This window comes from Ambystoma mexicanum, chromosome 10 (genome assembly GCF_040938575.1).
Source record: "Ambystoma mexicanum isolate Mex_15411 chromosome 10, UKY_AmexF1_1, whole genome shotgun sequence".
NCBI classification, from domain to species: Eukaryota; Metazoa; Chordata; class Amphibia; order Caudata; family Ambystomatidae; genus Ambystoma; species Ambystoma mexicanum.
The window spans coordinates 1,535,735,829-1,535,755,030 of NC_090932.1; the positions used below are offsets into that span (position 1 = coordinate 1,535,735,829).

Consider the following 19,202-nt stretch of genomic DNA (forward strand, 5'->3'; position numbering starts at 1 on the left):
CGATACATTTCCATGCCATCACATACCTACCTGTTTGTGATAATTGCACTTGTCCTTGAAAATAGACCCGATTTTGCAGGGGACTCTGGGAAAAGTGAAAAGGTCCTATGTAATTCACGTCTTGTACCCTGTCTCATAGGGCGGACCCTGCAATTCTACTTCCACTCCACTGCCAAAAATGAAGCGGCCTTGCCCTGTTCAGGCTTTTTGCTGTAGCCCCTGGGCCTTTGCAGAGCCATCTGCTTAGTGTGGCTCTGCCACTGAGGTCAGAAGAGAACATTTAGCCTGAGAAACGGCTGTCTGTGTGTGCAGCTTGGAGAAGACACTGTTGCCATGGGAAAGACATGCCTGTTTGCTGTGCAAATGAAGTGCAGACACAGACAGAAGAGACCACTTGACTGGTAGGAATTGAAGAACCTGACCAAGAGTGAGGAATTAGACCATCCGCACGTGGAGTGTGCGCTCCGCCTGGGCTGGTTTGATACTTTTAAAAAAGAAATGGAATGTTGGTAGGTAAACCTCCTGGAAATGTGTGGGGCTATTCCGCACACATTTCCCAATGGACACTGCACAACAAACACATAGTCAAGTGCACTCTGGGGGACACAGTCTACCGGTGCGGTCCTCCTGTCACATTTAGCTGCAATGTGACAGCCATGGGTACATCAAAGCATCTCTGAAGGGGGAAGGCAACGCCTTCCTCCGGCCCTGGTCAGCCTACTTAAAATAGCAAAGGCTCCATCGATATGCCCTGCCTATTGTTAGGTTCTCTCTGATGGCAGCGCATACTGATGAGAGTTAAGTGAAGCAGGCCTGCCAAGAGGCCTGTTCACAGAACTAACACAGGGCAGGAAACCCCAACACCTTTTTCATATGCAATGTGTCAGCTTGAAGCTAGCTCCCACCCCTCTGTATGAAGGCCATTGAATGTCATGTGTGGAACAACTGTTTACAGTAGGCAACCGCTGCAGGGCCACCCCCTTTCAGAGGGAAGATATATGTGATTTGATGCAGACAGTCTGTTCTCGAGCTCAATTAACCAGAGAGCCACTTTGATCCACAGGAGACAGGAAGATGGGTGCGGCTTAGTAGTACATGTTGTCACCCCTTACCTTTCCTGTTGCAAAGCACTCAGGTCATGACCTTACGCATGACAGAAGATTGGTGGTGGGGACCCAGGATTGGGTCTTTAAGGTAGGCTTAGCATGCTCCAATCACTGGGGCCCATTTGGCTTTAAAAGAGGGCTGAGCCCCTCACTAAGCAGATCATCCGACGACTTCAAAAGGAGTACGAAGAAGGACTCATTCGGACCCTCGGTGATGGTACAATCTGCCTCACGGCTTCCGCCAGTGAAGGAAGTCCAGGATTTCCAAGAGGGAAGCAAAATACCTCCCAAAACATCTCCCAGGGAACAGAGGGAGATACCCGACTCAGAGGATCCATCAAGCAGCACCAGAACCGGTACCCAGCCAGCACACAGCGTGCCCTGCTAGGTTAAGCCAGCAAGCTTCCTAGGTGGGAAGTGCCAGAGAGTCTCTGAACAAAGGACAAGGCCGTTGCCGGCAAACACTCTTCTCAGCTTTGGGTCGGCCGCCTTAAACGTCGACCCAAGCATTGAGAAGAAGCTCGGAGGAGTGCCACAACAAGCATCAACCAGCGTCCATCTTTTAAGGACTTTTTCGAAGCAGTCGAGCTCTCAAACTGCGACCGGCTGCACCACTGTGGCTGTTCTCACGCTGCAGTCACTAAAGCCGTCTGAGAACCCTCGACCAGCGTTCCAGATCCACCAACCAGCACACAGACAACGATTCTTCACCCCGAGCCGCCGGGTAGGGCAGCCTGCAGCCGTCCGCCCAGCCTCGCTTACCAAACTGCCTGCCAACTGATATCCGCATCTGTCGTCCCTCTTGAACTCTGTCGCCGGAGCTACAAAGCATGCTGGAAGCCACTCGATGCTGTCGAGTACCAAGATCATCTCAAACACCAGTTACATTGTGGTTCTGTCCCCCTGGTCCTTCTCCGAAGGCCCTTAGTGACATTTACGACCTCTTGCTCCCTTGCTGCTGCAACCAAATAACCTTGAACAGTTCAGACTGATTGCTTTACCGACTGCACTCCTGTCAGTATCCAGAGTGCATCCCTCTCCTTTGTGAAACTGTCTGTCCTCTGTTTTCCTTTATAGGGTGGGTTGTATTTTGTAGTGTGTTAGAACTGTCTGTTGTATTAATACTAAAGTAGATATTTGTATACAACCTTGACTGGACAGTCCCTTTTATCAGTGGGTCACAATTGTTTTTTCGCTCTGTTGCAACTAACCAGCCTGACGTTCCGTCCACTGTTCGGACCCCTTCCGGTGTACTAGAGGTGTGGGACTGATTGATGGTCTAGAAAGCGATATTCCTACCTGGACCACTAGTGCCCCGGAAGTTGATTCGTCACACCAAGAGAGGTCGGGTTGTTGACTCCACGTGAATATGTGTCTATAGAATGCATGGGGACAGAAATGCCCTTTTGCCTCTCTTGGGAAGACTGAGATGGTGAGCGAAGGCCAAAGGTAAAGCGACCCCTCTGCTGCGGGTGGCTTCAGTGGCAGCCAGACCTCCCTGAGTAACCATCCAACAATCTGATGACTTTCGCAAGAGCAGATGTGGCAAAGAGGATCGAAGGCAGACAGGTCACTGTCTGCTAGGTTCTGAAAGCTCATGGTTTTCATGTCGTGAGATCAGGAAGGCAGCGAGACAACTGAGGCGCTTAATGCACCTGCTGCATGGTCACGGTTCCATAGACTTCGCTGCGCAGCTTGGAGTTTACGAATGCGCTAGCTTCTGGAAGTAAACCCCTTTGTTGAGGGTAGGCCACGAGAGAACAAAGAATAGAAGGGATGGGTTCCGAAAAACACACCCCTCTTGCTAGGTCTTCTCCAGTGGAGTAAAAGCGTCATTGGGCCTCATTACGACCCTGGCGGTAAGGGGTTTACGCCATCGTTAGCTGCGCCGACCCCTTACCGCCAATTACGAGGTCCCTTAGCGCCATGGAGGTCTTAACACCCGCTTTCAGCGGGCCTCATTACGACCCTGGCGGTAAGGGGTTTACGCCAGCGTTAGCTGCGCCGACCCCTTACCGCCAATTACGAGGTCCCTTAGCGCCATAGAGGTTTTAACACCCGCTTTTAGCGGGTGTTAAAATCCATGGCGCTAAGGGACCATGGAGTTAATTACGCCACCGTAATTTACGGTGGCGTAATTAACGCCTTCCCCACTCCCATTATGCCCTATGGGGCAAAAATGGGAATGGGGAAGGGTAAATGGGGATTGGGGACTTACCGCCCCGCCAAGGTCGGAATGGGGCGGTAAGTCCGCCAACCACCATGGCGTAAACATAGTTTACGCCATGGTGGTAAAGTGACGGCCCAGGCGGTAACTTACCGCCTGGGTCGTAATGAGGCCCAGCGGGTGTTAAAATCCATGGCGCTAAGGGACCATGGAGTTAATTACGCCACCGTAATTTACGGTGGCGTAATTAACGCCTTCCCCACTCCCATTATGCCCTATGGGGCAAAAATGGGAATGGGGAAGGGTAAATGGGGATTGGGGACTTACCGCCCCGCCAAGGTCGGAATGGGGCGGTAAGTCCGCCAACCACCATGGCGTAAACGTAGTTTACGCCATGGTGGTAAAGTCACGGCCCAGGCGGTAACTTACCGCCTGGGTCGTAATGAGGCCCATTGTCTCCTTTTCAAACAAATCGGTTCAGCCTCCGTAGAGGCCAAGGCAACATGGGAGAGGCTTGAGAATGCAAAGAGCCATTGGAGGATTGCACAGGAGCGAGGACAGCATCGAGAAATGGGCTCCTTTGGGGACAGGTGAAGTGATGCTCCACCAGGACGACCAGCTGTTTCTGCAGTGCAGCCAGGACATTGACAAGAAGTGAATCAATTTGTCTCTGAGCGTTCCAACTGTTGACCAAACCATTACAATTTCGATACATTTCCATGCCATCACATACCTACCTGTTTGTGATAATTGCACTTGTCCTTGAAAATAGACCCGATTTTGCAGGGGACTCTGGGAAAAGTGAAAAGGTCCTATGTAATTCACGTCTTGTACCCTGTCTCATAGGGCGGACCCTGCAATTCTACTTCCACTCCACTGCCAAAAATGAAGCGGCCTTGCCCTGTTCAGGCTTTTTGCTGTAGCCCCTGGGCCTTTGCAGAGCCATCTGCTTAGTGTGGCTCTGCCACTGAGGTCAGAAGAGAACATTTAGCCTGAGAAACGGCTGTCTGTGTGTGCAGCTTGGAGAAGACACTGTTGCCATGGGAAAGACATGCCTGTTTGCTGTGCAAATGAAGTGCAGACACAGACAGAAGAGACCACTTGACTGGTAGGAATTGAAGAACCTGACCAAGAGTGAGGAATTAGACCATCCGCACGGGGAGTGTGCGCTCCGCCTGGGCTGGTTTGATACTTTTAAAAAAGAAATGGAATGTTGGTAGGTAAACCTCCTGGAAATGTGTGGGGCTATTCCGCACACATTTCCCAATGGACACTGCACAACAAACACATAGTCAAGTGCACTCTGGGGGACACAGTCTACCGGTGCGGTCCTCCTGTCACATTTAGCTGCAATGTGACAGCCATGGGTACATCAAAGCATCTCTGAAGGGGGAAGGCAACGCCTTCCTCCGGCCCTGGTCAGCCTACTTAAAATAGAAAAGGCTCCATCGATATGCCCTGCCTATTGTTAGGTTCTCTCTGATGGCGGCGCATACTGATGAGAGTTAAGTGAAGCAGGCCTGCCAAGAGGCCTGTTCACAGAACTAACACAGGGCAGGAAACCCCAACACCTTTTTCATATGCAATGTGTCAGCTTGAAGCTAGCTCCCACCCCTCTGTATGAAGGCCATTGAATGTCATGTGTGGAACAACTGTTTACAGTAGGCAACCGCTGCAGGGCCACCCCCTTTCAGAGGGAAGATATATGTGATTTGATGCAGACAGTCTGTTCTCGAGCTCAATTAACCAGAGAGCCACTTTGATCCACAGGAGACAGGAAGATGGGTGCGGCTTAGTAGTACATGTTGTCACCCCTTACCTTTCCTGTTGCAAAGCACTCTGGTCATGACCTTACGCATGACAGAAGATTGGTGGTGGGGACCCAGGATTGGGTCTTTAAGGTAGGCTTAGCATGCTCCAATCACTGGGGCCCATTTGGCTTTAAAAGAGGGCTGAGCCCCTCACTAAGCAGATCATCCGACGACTTCAAAAGGAGTACGAAGAAGGACTCATTCAGACCCTCGGTGATGGTACAGTCTGCCTCACGGCTTCCGCCAGTGAAGGAAGTCCAGGATTTCCAAGAGGGAAGCAAAATACCTCCCAAAACATCTCCCAGGGAACAGAGGGAGATACCCGACTCAGAGGATCCATCAAGCAGCACCAGAACCGGTACCCAGCCAGCACACAGCGTGCCCTGCTAGGTTAAGCCAGCAAGCTTCCTAGGTGGGAAGTGCCAGAGAGTCTCTGAACAAAGGACAAGGCCGCTGCCGGCAAACACTCTTCTCAGCTTTGGGTCGGCCGCCTTAAACGTCGACCCAAGCATTGAGAAGAAGCTCGGAGGAGTGCAACAACAAGCATCAACCAGCGTCCATCTTTTAAGGACTTTTTCGAAGCAGTCGAGCTCTCAAACTGCGACCGGCTGCACCACTGTGGCTGTTCTCACGCTGCAGTCACTAAAGCCGTCTGAGAACCCTCGACCAGCGTTCCAGATCCACCAACCAGCACACAGACAACGATTCTTCACCCCGAGCCGCCGGGTAGGGCAGCCTGCAGCCGTCCGCCCAGCCTCGCTTACCAAACTGCCTGCCAACTGATATCCGCATCTGTCGTCCCTCTTGAACTCTGTCGCCGGAGCTACAAAGCATGCTGGAAGCCACTCGATGCTGTCGAGTACCAAGATCATCTCAAACACCAGTTACATTGTGGTTCTGTCCCCCTGGTCCTTCTCCGAAGGCCCTTAGTGACATTTACGACCTCTTGCTCCCTTGCTGCTGCAACCAAATAACCTTGAACAGTTCAGACTGATTGCTTTACCGACTGCACTCCTGTCAGTATCCAGAGTGCATCCCTCTCCTTTGTGAAACTGTCTGTCCCCTGTTTTCCTTCATAGGGTGGGTTGTATTTTGTAGTGTGTTAGAACTGTCTGTTGTATTAATACTAAAGTAGATATTTGTATACAACCTTGACTGGACAGTCCCTTTTATCAGTGGGTCACAATTGTTTTTTCGCTCTGTTGCAACTAACCAGCCTGACGTTCCGTCCACTGTTCGGACCCCTTCCGGTGTACTAGAGGTGTGGGACTGATTGATGGTCTAGAAAGCGATATTCCTCCCTGGACCACTAGTGCCCCGGAAGTTGATTCGTCACACCAAGAGAGGTCGGGTTGTTGACTCCACGTGAATATGTGTCTATAGAATGCATGGGGACAGAAATGCCCTTTTGCCTCTCTTGGGAAGACTGAGATGGTGAGCGAAGGCCAAAGGTAAAGCGACCCCTCTGCTGCGGTTGGCTTCAGTGGCAGCCAGACCTCCCTGAGTAACCATCCAACAATCTGATGACTTTCGCAAGAGCAGATGTGGCAAAGAGGATCGAAGGCAGACAGGTCACTGTCTGTTAGGTTCTGAAAGCTCATGGTTTTCATGTCGTGAGATCAGGAAGGCAGCGAGACAACTGAGGCGCTTAATGCACCTGCTGCATGGTCACGGTTCCATAGACTTCGCTGCGCCGCTTGGAGTTTACGAATGCGCTAGCTTCTGGAAGTAAACCCCTTTGTTGAGGGTAGGCCACGAGAGAACAAAGAATAGAAGGGATGGGTTCCGAAAAACACACCCCTCTTGCTAGGTCTTCTCCAGTGGAGTAAAAGCGTCATTGTCTCCTTTTCAAACAAATCGGTTCAGCCTCCGTAGAGACTGTCAAAAATTACCAATTCCAGCTATATTTCAAGCTGTCATGGCGGGGTATTGGGTAAAGTTTTCAATAAGCAATAATCGCGCCTCGGTTAAACCTCATGAGCTACGATACTGCCACTGCGCAAAGCTAAAGCACCTGACCCAGAGGCCCGTGCGCCCCGGGAATGGATTCCCATTTAACTTGCACTGATCCCAGCAAGCTCCATCCTGAGCATCCTTTGTCAAACTCATAAAACCGCCTGGATTCCAGTGCCGAGATTTGTTGAGGTGAACACCTGTATCATCTTGCGCTCACCAAACTGACAGCAAATATAGTAGCAAGGTATGCATAGGATTCTGGGAGTAAACATGCAAATGAGCAGGCTGCTACCTGTGCGCTCTTTCCCTTAGCATGATCGGTGGCCTGTTGGCAAGTGACCCCGCCCTCCTGAGAGATTATTGGGCAGGCCGCTGCCAAGGCAACATGGGAGAGGCTTGAGAATGCAAAGAGCCATTGGAGGATTGCACAGGAGCGAGGACAGCATCGAGAAATGGGCTCCTTTGGGGACAGGTGAAGTGATGCTCCACCAGGACGACCAGCTGTTTCTGCAGTGCAGCCAGGACATTGACAAGAAGTGAATCAATTTGTCTCTGAGCGTTCCAACTGTTGACCAAACCATTACAATTTCGATACATTTCCATGCCATCACATACCTACCTGTTTGTGATAATTGCACTTGTCCTTGAAAATAGACCCGATTTTGCAGGGGACTCTGGGAAAAGTGAAAAGGTCCTATGTAATTCACGTCTTGTACCCTGTCTCATAGGGCGGACCCTGCAATTCTACTTCCACTCCACTGCCAAAAATGAAGCGGCCTTGCCCTGTTCAGGCTTTTTGATGTAGCCCCTGGGCCTTTGCAGAGCCATCTGCTTAGTGTGGCTCTGCCACTGAGGTCAGAAGAGAACATTTAGCCTGAGAAACGGCTGTCTGTGTGTGCAGCTTGGAGAAGACACTGTTGCCATGGGAAAGACATGCCTGTTTGCTGTGCAAATGAAGTGCAGACACAGACAGAAGAGACCACTTGACTGGTAGGAATTGAAGAACCTGACCAAGAGTGAGGAATTAGACCACCCGCACGGGGAGTGTGCGCTCCGCCTGGGCTGGTTTGATACTTTTAAAAAAGAAATGGAATGTTGGTAGGTAAACCTCCTGGAAATGTGTGGGGCTATTCCGCACACATTTCCCAATGGACACTGCACAACAAACACATAGTCAAGTGCACTCTGGGGGACACAGTCTACCGGTGCGGTCCTCCTGTCACATTTAGCTGCAATGTGACAGCCATGGGTACATCAAAGCATCTCTGAAGGGGGAAGGCAACGCCTTCCTCCGGCCCTGGTCAGCCTACTTAAAATAGCAAAGGCTCCATCGATATGCCCTGCCTATTGTTAGGTTCTCTCTGATGGCAGCGCATACTGATGAGAGTTAAGTGAAGCAGGCCTGCCAAGAGGCCTGTTCACAGAACTAACACAGGGCAGGAAACCCCAACACATTTTTCATATGCAATGTGTCAGCTTGAAGCTAGCTCCCACCCCTCTGTATGAAGGCCATTGAATGTCATGTGTGGAACAACTGTTTACAGTAGGCAACCGCTGCAGGGCCACCCCCTTTCAGAGGGAAGATATATGTGATTTGATGCAGACAGTCTGTTCTCGAGCTCAATTAACCAGAGAGCCACTTTGATCCACAGGAGACAGGAAGATGGGTGCGGCTTAGTAGTACATGTTGTCACCCCTTACCTTTCCTGTTGCAAAGCACTCTGGTCATGACCTTACGCATGACAGAAGATTGGTGGTGGGGACCCAGGATTGGGTCTTTAAGGTAGGCTTAGCATGCTCCAATCACTGGGGCCCATTTGGCTTTAAAAGAGGGCTGAGCCCCTCACTAAGCAGATCATCCGACGACTTCAAAAGGAGTACGAAGAAGGACTCATTCGGACCCTCGGTGATGGTACAGTCTGCCTCACGGCTTCCGCCAGTGAAGGAAGTCCAGGATTTCCAAGAGGGAAGCAAAATACCTCCCAAAACATCTCCCAGGGAACAGAGGGAGATACCCGACTCAGAGGATCCATCAAGCAGCACCAGAACCGGTACCCAGCCAGCACACAGCGTGCCCTGCTAGGTTAAGCCAGCAAGCTTCCTAGGTGGGAAGTGCCAGAGAGTCTCTGAACAAAGGACAAGGCCGCTGCCGGCAAACACTCTTCTCAGCTTTGGGTCGGCCGCCTTAAACGTCGACCCAAGCATTGAGAAGAAGCTCGGAGGAGTGCCACAACAAGCATCAACCAGCGTCCATCTTTAAAGGACTTTTTCGAAGCAGTCGAGCTCTCAAACTGCGACCGGCTGCACCACTGTGGCTGTTCTCACGCTGCAGTCACTAAAGCCGTCTGAGAACCCTCGACCAGCGTTCCAGATCCACCAACCAGCACACAGACAACGATTCTTCACCCCGAGCCGCCGGGTAGGGCAGCCTGCAGCCGTCCGCCCAGCCTCGCTTACCAAACTGCCTGCCAACTGATATCCGCATCTGTCGTCCCTCTTGAACTCTGTTGCCGGAGCTACAAAGCATGCTGGAAGCCACTCGATGCTGTCGAGTACCAAGATCATCTCAAACACCAGTTACATTGTGGTTCTGTCCCCCTGGTCCTTCTCCGAAGGCCCTTAGTGACATTTACGACCTCTTGCTCCCTTGCTGCTGCAACCAAATAACCTTGAACAGTTCAGACTGATTGCTTTACCGACTGCACTCCTGTCAGTATCCAGAGTGCATCCCTCTCCTTTGTGAAACTGTCTGTCCCCTGTTTTCCTTTATAGGGTGGGTTGTATTTTGTAGTGTGTTAGAACTGTCTGTTGTATTAATACTAAAGTAGATATTTGTATACAACCTTGACTGGACAGTCCCTTTTATCAGTGGGTCACAATTGTTTTTTCGCTCTGTTGCAACTAACCAGCCTGACGTTCCGTCCACTGTTCGGACCCCTTCCGGTGTACTAGAGGTGTGGGACTGATTGATGGTCTAGAAAGCGATATTCCTCTATGGACCACTAGTGCCCCGGAAGTTGATTCGTCACACCAAGAGAGGTCGGGTTGTTGACTCCACGTGAATATGTGTCTATAGAATGCATGGGGACAGAAATGCCCTTTTGCCTCTCTTGGGAAGACTGAGATGGTGAGCGAAGGCCAAAGGTAAAGCGACCCCTCTGCTGCGGTTGGCTTCAGTGGCAGCCAGACCTCCCTGAGTAACCATCCAACAATCTGATGACTTTCGCAAGAGCAGATGTGGCAAAGAGGATCGAAGGCAGACAGGTCACTGTCTGCTAGGTTCTGAAAGCTCATGGTTTTCATGTCGTGAGATCAGGAAGGCAGCGAGACAACTGAGGCGCTTAATGCACCTGCTGCATGGTCACGGTTCCATAGACTTCGCTGCGCCGCTTGGAGTTTACGAATGCGCTAGCTTCTGGAAGTAAACCCCTTTGTTGAGGGTAGGCCACGAGAGAACAAAGAATAGAAGGGATGGGTTCCGAAAAACACACCCCTCTTGCTAGGTCTTCTCCAGTGGAGTAAAAGCGTCATTGTCTCCTTTTCAAACAAATCGGTTCAGCCTCCGTAGAGACTGTCAAAAATTACCAATTCCAGCTATATTTCAAGCTGTCATGGCGGGGTATTGGGTAAAGTTTTCAATAAGCAATAATCGCGCCTCGGTTAAACCTCATGAGCTACGATACTGCCACTGCGCAAAGCTAAAGCACCTGACCCAGAGGCCCGTGCGCCCCGGGAATGGATTCCCATTTAACTTGCACTGATCCCAGCAAGCTCCATCCTGAGCATCCTTTGTCAAACTCATAAAACCGCCTGGATTCCAGTGCCGAGATTTGTTGAGGTGAACACCTGTATCATCTTGCGCTCACCAAACTGACAGCAAATATAGTAGCAAGGTATGCATAGGATTCTGGGAGTAAACATGCAAATGAGCAGGCTGCTACCTGTGCGCTCTTTCCCTTAGCATGATCGGTGGCCTGTTGGCAAGTGACCCCGCCCTCCTGAGAGATTATTGGGCAGGCCGCTGCCAAGGCAACATGGGAGAGGCTTGAGAATGCAAAGAGCCATTGGAGGATTGCACAGGAGCGAGGACAGCATCGAGAAATGGGCTCCTTTGGGGACAGGTGAAGTGATGCTCCACCAGGACGACCAGCTGTTTCTGCAGTGCAGCCAGGACATTGACAAGAAGTGAATCAATTTGTCTCTGAGCGTTCCAACTGTTGACCAAACCATTACAATTTCGATACATTTCCATGCCATCACATACCTACCTGTTTGTGATAATTGCACTTGTCCTTGAAAATAGACCCGATTTTGCAGGGGACTCTGGGAAAAGTGAAAAGGTCCTATGTAATTCACGTCTTGTACCCTGTCTCATAGGGCGGACCCTGCAATTCTACTTCCACTCCACTGCCAAAAATGAAGCGGCCTTGCCCTGTTCAGGCTTTTTGATGTAGCCCCTGGGCCTTTGCAGAGCCATCTGCTTAGTGTGGCTCTGCCACTGAGGTCAGAAGAGAACATTTAGCCTGAGAAACGGCTGTCTGTGTGTGCAGCTTGGAGAAGACACTGTTGCCATGGGAAAGACATGCCTGTTTGCTGTGCAAATGAAGTGCAGACACAGACAGAAGAGACCACTTGACTGGTAGGAATTGAAGAACCTGACCAAGAGTGAGGAATTAGACCATCCGCACGGGGAGTGTGCGCTCCGCCTGGGCTGGTTTGATACTTTTAAAAAAGAAATGGAATGTTGGTAGGTAAACCTCCTGGAAATGTGTGGGGCTATTCCGCACACATTTCCCAATGGACACTGCACAACAAACACATAGTCAAGTGCACTCTGGGGGACACAGTCTACCGGTGCGGTCCTCCTGTCACATTTAGCTGCAATGTGACAGCCATGGGTACATCAAAGCATCTCTGAAGGGGGAAGGCAACGCCTTCCTCCGGCCCTGGTCAGCCTACTTAAAATAGCAAAGGCTCCATCGATATGCCCTGCCTATTGTTAGGTTCTCTCTGATGGCAGCGCATACTGATGAGAGTTAAGTGAAGCAGGCCTGCCAAGAGGCCTGTTCACAGAACTAACACAGGGCAGGAAACCCCAACACCTTTTTCATATGCAATGTGTCAGCTTGAAGCTAGCTCCCACCCCTCTGTATGAAGGCCATTGAATGTCATGTGTGGAACAACTGTTTACAGTAGGCAACCGCTGCAGGGCCACCCCCTTTCAGAGGGAAGATATATGTGATTTGATGCAGACAGTCTGTTCTCGAGCTCAATTAACCAGAGAGCCACTTTGATCCACAGGAGACAGGAAGATGGGTGCGGCTTAGTAGTACATGTTGTCACCCCTTACCTTTCCTGTTGCAAAGCACTCTGGTCATGACCTTACGCATGACAGAAGATTGGTGGTGGGGACCCAGGATTGGGTCTTTAAGGTAGGCTTAGCATGCTCCAATCACTGGGGCCCATTTGGCTTTAAAAGAGGGCTGAGCCCCTCACTAAGCAGATCATCCGACGACTTCAAAAGGAGTACGAAGAAGGACTCATTCGGACCCTCGGTGATGGTACAGTCTGCCTCACGGCTTCCGCCAGTGAAGGAAGTCCAGGATTTCCAAGAGGGAAGCAAAATACCTCCCAAAACATCTCCCAGGGAACAGAGGGAGATACCCGACTCAGAGGATCCATCAAGCAGCACCAGAACCGGTACCCAGCCAGCACACAGCGTGCCCTGCTAGGTTAAGCCAGCAAGCTTCCTAGGTGGGAAGTGCCAGAGAGTCTCTGAACAAAGGACAAGGCCGCTGCCGGCAAACACTCTTCTCAGCTTTGGGTCGGCCGCCTTAAACGTCGACCCAAGCATTGAGAAGAAGCTCGGAGGAGTGCCACAACAAGCATCAACCAGCGTCCATCTTTAAAGGACTTTTTCGAAGCAGTCGAGCTCTCAAACTGCGACCGGCTGCACCACTGTGGCTGTTCTCACGCTGCAGTCTCTAAAGCCGTCTGAGAACCCTCGACCAGCGTTCCAGATCCACCAACCAGCACACAGACAACGATTCTTCACCCCGAGCCGCCGGGTAGGGCAGCCTGCAGCCGTCCGCCCAGCCTCGCTTACCAAACTGCCTGCCAACTGATATCCGCATCTGTCGTCCCTCTTGAACTCTGTTGCCGGAGCTACAAAGCATGCTGGAAGCCACTCGATGCTGTCGAGTACCAAGATCATCTCAAACACCAGTTACATTGTGGTTCTGTCCCCCTGGTCCTTCTCCGAAGGCCCTTAGTGACATTTACGACCTCTTGCTCCCTTGCTGCTGCAACCAAATAACCTTGAACAGTTCAGACTGATTGCTTTACCGACTGCACTCCTGTCAGTATCCAGAGTGCATCCCTCTCCTTTGTGAAACTGTCTGTCCCCTGTTTTCCTTTATAGGGTGGGTTGTATTTTGTAGTGTGTTAGAACTGTCTGTTGTATTAATACTAAAGTAGATATTTGTATACAACCTTGACTGGACAGTCCCTTTTATCAGTGGGTCAGAATTGTTTTTTCGCTCTGTTGCAACTAACCAGCCTGACGTTCCGTCCACTGTTCGGACCCCTTCCGGTGTACTAGAGGTGTGGGACTGATTGATGGTCTAGAAAGCGATATTCCTCCCTGGACCACTAGTGCCCCGGAAGTTGATTCGTCACACCAAGAGAGGTCGGGTTGTTGACTCCACGTGAATATGTGTCTATAGAATGCATGGGGACAGAAATGCCCTTTTGCCTCTCTTGGGAAGACTGAGATGGTGAGCGAAGGCCAAAGGTAAAGCGACCCCTCTGCTGCGGTTGGCTTCAGTGGCAGCCAGACCTCCCTGAGTAACCATCCAACAATCTGATGACTTTCGCAAGAGCAGATGTGGCAAAGAGGATCGAAGGCAGACAGGTCACTGTCTGCTAGGTTCTGAAAGCTCATGGTTTTCATGTCGTGAGATCAGGAAGGCAGCGAGACAACTGAGGCGCTTAATGCACCTGCTGCATGGTCACGGTTCCATAGACTTCGCTGCGCCGCTTGGAGTTTACGAATGCGCTAGCTTCTGGAAGTAAACCCCTTTGTTGAGGGTAGGCCACGAGAGAACAAAGAATAGAAGGGATGGGTTCCGAAAAACACACCCCTCTTGCTAGGTCTTCTCCAGTGGAGTAAAAGCGTCATTGTCTCCTTTTCAAACAAATCGGTTCAGCCTCCGTAGAGACTGTCAAAAATTACCAATTCCAGCTATATTTCAAGCTGTCATGGCGGGGTATTGGGTAAAGTTTTCAATAAGCAATAATCGCGCCTCGGTTAAACCTCATGAGCTACGATACTGCCACTGCGCAAAGCTAAAGCACCTGACCCAGAGGCCCGTGCGCCCCGGGAATGGATTCCCATTTAACTTGCACTGATCCCAGCAAGCTCCATCCTGAGCATCCTTTGTCAAACTCATAAAACCGCCTGGATTCCAGTGCCGAGATTTGTTGAGGTGAACACCTGTATCATCTTGCGCTCACCAAACTGACAGCAAATATAGTAGCAAGGTATGCATAGGATTCTGGGAGTAAACATGCAAATGAGCAGGCTGCTACCTGTGCGCTCTTTCCCTTAGCATGATCGGTGGCCTGTTGGCAAGTGACCCCGCCCTCCTGAGAGATTATTGGGCAGGCCGCTGCCAAGGCAACATGGGAGAGGCTTGAGAATGCAAAGAGCCATTGGAGGATTGCACAGGAGCGAGGACAGCATCGAGAAATGGGCTCCTTTGGGGACAGGTGAAGTGATGCTCCACCAGGACGACCAGCTGTTTCTGCAGTGCAGCCAGGACATTGACAAGAAGTGAATCAATTTGTCTCTGAGCGTTCCAACTGTTGACCAAACCATTACAATTTCGATACATTTCCATGCCATCACATACCTACCTGTTTGTGATAATTGCACTTGTCCTTGAAAATAGACCCGATTTTGCAGGGGACTCTGGGAAAAGTGAAAAGGTCCTATGTAATTCACGTCTTGTACCCTGTCTCATAGGGCGGACCCTGCAATTCTACTTCCACTCCACTGCCAAAAATGAAGCGGCCTTGCCCTGTTCAGGCTTTTTGATGTAGCCCCTGGGCCTTTGCAGAGCCATCTGCTTAGTGTGGCTCTGCCACTGAGGTCAGAAGAGAACATTTAGCCTGAGAAACGGCTGTCTGTGTGTGCAGCTTGGAGAAGACACTGTTGCCATGGGAAAGACATGCCTGTTTGCTGTGCAAATGAAGTGCAGACACAGACAGAAGAGACCACTTGACTGGTAGGAATTGAAGAACCTGACCAAGAGTGAGGAATTAGACCATCCGCACGGGGAGTGTGCGCTCCGCCTGGGCTGGTTTGATACTTTTAAAAAAAGAAATGGAATGTTGGTAGGTAAACCTCCTGGAAATGTGTGGGGCTATTCCGCACACATTTCCCAATGGACACTGCACAACAAACACATAGTCAAGTGCACTCTGGGGGACACAGTCTACCGGTGCGGTCCTCCTGTCACATTTAGCTGCAATGTGACAGCCATGGGTACATCAAAGCATCTCTGAAGGGGGAAGGCAACGCCTTCCTCCGGCCCTGGTCAGCCTACTTAAAATAGCAAAGGCTCCATCGATATGCCCTGCCTATTGTTAGGTTCTCTCTGATGGCAGCGCATACTGATGAGAGTTAAGTGAAGCAGGCCTGCCAAGAGGCCTGTTCACAGAACTAACACAGGGCAGGAAACCCCAACACCTTTTTCATATGCAATGTGTCAGCTTGAAGCTAGCTCCCACCCCTCTGTATGAAGGCCATTGAATGTCATGTGTGGAACAACTGTTTACAGTAGGCAACCGCTGCAGGGCCACCCCCTTTCAGAGGGAAGATATATGTGATTTGATGCAGACAGTCTGTTCTCGAGCTCAATTAACCAGAGAGCCACTTTGATCCACAGGAGACAGGAAGATGGGTGCGGCTTAGTAGTACATGTTGTCACCCCTTACCTTTCCTGTTGCAAAGCACTCTGGTCATGACCTTACGCATGACAGAAGATTGGTGGTGGGGACCCAGGATTGGGTCTTTAAGGTAGGCTTAGCATGCTCCAATCACTGGGGCCCATTTGGCTTTAAAAGAGGGCTGAGCCCCTCACTAAGCAGATCATCCGACGACTTCAAAAGGAGTACGAAGAAGGACTCATTCGGACCCTCGGTGATGGTACAGTCTGCCTCACGGCTTCCGCCAGTGAAGGAAGTCCAGGATTTCCAAGAGGGAAGCAAAATACCTCCCAAAACATCTCCCAGGGAACAGAGGGAGATACCCGACTCAGAGGATCCATCAAGCAGCACCAGAACCGGTACCCAGCCAGCACACAGCGTGCCCTGCTAGGTTAAGCCAGCAAGCTTCCTAGGTGGGAAGTGCCAGAGAGTCTCTGAACAAAGGACAAGGCCGTTGCCGGCAAACACTCTTCTCAGCTTTGGGTCGGCCGCCTTAAACGTCGACCCAAGCATTGAGAAGAAGCTTGGAGGAGTGCCACAACAAGCATCAACCAGCGTCCATCTTTTAAGGACTTTTTCGAAGCAGTCGAGCTCTCAAACTGCGACCGGCTGCACCACTGTGGCTGTTCTCACGCTGCAGTCACTAAAGCCGTCTGAGAACCCTCGACCAGCGTTCCAGATCCACCAACCAGCACACAGACAACGATTCTTCACCCCGAGCCGCCGGGTAGGGCAGCCTGCAGCCGTCCGCCCAGCCTCGCTTACCAAACTGCCTGCCAACTGATATCCGCATCTGTCGTCCCTCTTGAACTCTGTCGCCGGAGCTACAAAGCATGCTGGAAGCCACTCGATGCTGTCGAGTACCAAGATCATCTCAAACACCAGTAACATTGTGGTTCTGTCCCCCTGGTCCTTCTCCGAAGGCCCTTAGTGACATTTACGACCTCTTGCTCCCTTGCTGCTGCAACCAAATAACCTTGAACAGTTCAGACTGATTGCTTTACCGACTGCACTCCTGTCAGTATCCAGAGTGCATCCCTCTCCTTTGTGAAACTGTCTGTCCCCTGTTTTCCTTTATAGGGTGGGTTGTATTTTGTAGTGTGTTAGAACTGTCTGTTGTATTAATACTAAAGTAGATATTTGTATACAACCTTGACTGGACAGTCCCTTTTATCAGTGGGTCACAATTGTTTTTTCGCTCTGTTGCAACTAACCAGCCTGACGTTCCGTCCACTGTTCGGACCCCTTCCGGTGTACTAGAGGTGTGGGACTGATTGATGGTCTAGAAAGCGATATTCCTCCCTGGACCACTAGTGCCCCGGAAGTTGATTCGTCACACCAAGAGAGGTCGGGTTGTTGACTCCACGTGAATATGTGTCTATAGAATGCATGGGGACAGAAAGGCCCTTTTGCCTCTCTTGGGAAGACTGAGATGGTGAGCGAAGGCCAAAGGTAAAGCGACCCCTCTGCTGCGGTTGGCTTCAGTGGCAGCCAGACCTCCCTGAGTAACCATCCAACAATCTGATGACTTTCGCAAGAGCAGATGTGGCAAAGAGGATCGAAGGCAGACAGGTCACTGTCTGCTAGGTTCTGAAAGCTCATGGTTTTCATGTCGTGAGATCAGGAAGGCAGCGAGACAACTGAGGCGCTTAATGCACCTGCTGCATGGTCACGGTTCCATAGACTTCGCTGCGCCGCTTGGAGTTTACGAATGCGCTAGCTTCTGGAAGTAAGCCCCTTTGTTGAGGGTAGGCCACGAGAGAACAAAGAATAGAAGGGATGGGTTCCGAAAAACACACCCCTCTTGCTAGGTCTTCTCCAGTGGAGTAAAAGCGTCATTGTCTCCTTTTCAAACAAATCGGTTCAGCCTCCGTAGAGACTGTCAAAAATCACCAATTCCAGCTATATTTCAAGCTGTCATGGCGGGGTATTGGGTAAAGTTTTCAATAAGCAATAATCGCGCCTCGGTTAAACCTCATGAGCTACGATACTGCCACTGCGCAAAGCTAAAGCACCTGACCCAGAGGCCCGTGCGCCCCGGGAATGGATTCCCATTTAACTTGCACTGATCCCAGCAAGCTCCATCCTGAGCATCCTTTGTCAAACTCATAAAACCGCCTGGATTCCAGTGCCGAGATTTGTTGAGGTGAACACCTGTATCATCTTGCGCTCACCAAACTGACAGCAAATATAGTAGCAAGGTATGCATAGGATTCTGGGAGTAAACATGCAAATGAGCAGGCTGCTACCTGTGCGCTCTTTCCCTTAGCATGATCGGTGGCCTGTTGGCAAGTGACCCCGCCCTCCTGAGAGATTATTGGGCAGGCCGCTGCCAAGGCAACATGGGAGAGGCTTGAGAATGCAAAGAGCCATTGGAGGATTGCACAGGAGCGAGGACAGCATCGAGAAATGGGCTCCTTTGGGGACAGGTGAAGTGATGCTCCACCAGGACGACCAGCTGTTTCTGCAGTGCAGCCAGGACATTGACAAGAAGTGAATCAATTTGTCTCTGAGCGTTCCAACTGTTGACCAAACCATTACAATTTCGATACATTTCCATGCCATCATATACCTACCTGTTTGTGATAATTGCACTTGTCCTTGAAAATAGACCCGATTTTGCAGGGGACTCTGGGAAAAGTGAAAAGGTCCTATGTAATTCACGTCTTGTACCCTGTCTCATAGGGCGGACCCTGCAATTCTACTTCCACTCCACTGCCAAAAATGAAGCGGCCTTGCCCTGTTCAGGCTTTTTGCTGTAGCCCCTGGGCCTTTGCAGAGCCATCTGCTTAGTGTGGCTCTGCCACTGAGGTCAGAAGAGAACATTTAGCCTGAGAAACGGCTGTCTGTGTGTGCAGCTTGGAGAAGACACTGTTGCTATGGGAAAGACATGCCTGTTTGCTGTGCAAATGAAGTGCAGACACAGACAGAAGAGACCACTTGACTGGTAGGAATTGAAGAACCTGACCAAGAGTGAGGAATTAGACCATCCGCACGGGGAGTGTGCGCTCCGCCTGGGCTGGTTTGATACTTTTAAAAAAGAAATGGAATGTTGGTAGGTAAACCTCCTGGAAATGTGTGGGGCTATTCCGCACACATTTCCCAATGGACACTGCACAACAAACACATAGTCAAGTGCACTCTGGGGGACACAGTCTACCGGTGCGGTCC

At 50.8% G+C, this 19,202-nt stretch overlaps 4 non-coding genes across 4 annotated transcripts; all 4 read right to left on the bottom strand.

Annotated features, from left to right (window-relative positions):
- Positions 1–6,950: 6,950 nt before the first annotated feature.
- LOC138496345 (U4 spliceosomal RNA) lies at positions 6,951–7,091 on the bottom strand. Its single transcript, XR_011277865.1, has one exon. It is a non-coding gene; the product is annotated as a U4 spliceosomal RNA (small nuclear RNA).
- Positions 7,092–10,599: 3,508 nt separating this feature from the next.
- Positions 10,600–10,740, bottom strand: LOC138496346 (U4 spliceosomal RNA). The gene has a single exon (XR_011277866.1). It is a non-coding gene; the product is annotated as a U4 spliceosomal RNA (small nuclear RNA).
- A 3,508-nt stretch (positions 10,741–14,248) lies between these two features.
- Positions 14,249–14,389, bottom strand: LOC138496347 (U4 spliceosomal RNA). The gene has a single exon (XR_011277867.1). It is a non-coding gene; the product is annotated as a U4 spliceosomal RNA (small nuclear RNA).
- Positions 14,390–17,898: 3,509 nt separating this feature from the next.
- On the bottom strand, positions 17,899–18,039 carry LOC138496701 (U4 spliceosomal RNA). The gene has a single exon (XR_011278189.1). It is a non-coding gene; the product is annotated as a U4 spliceosomal RNA (small nuclear RNA).
- Between the last annotated feature and the right edge of the window lie 1,163 nt (positions 18,040–19,202).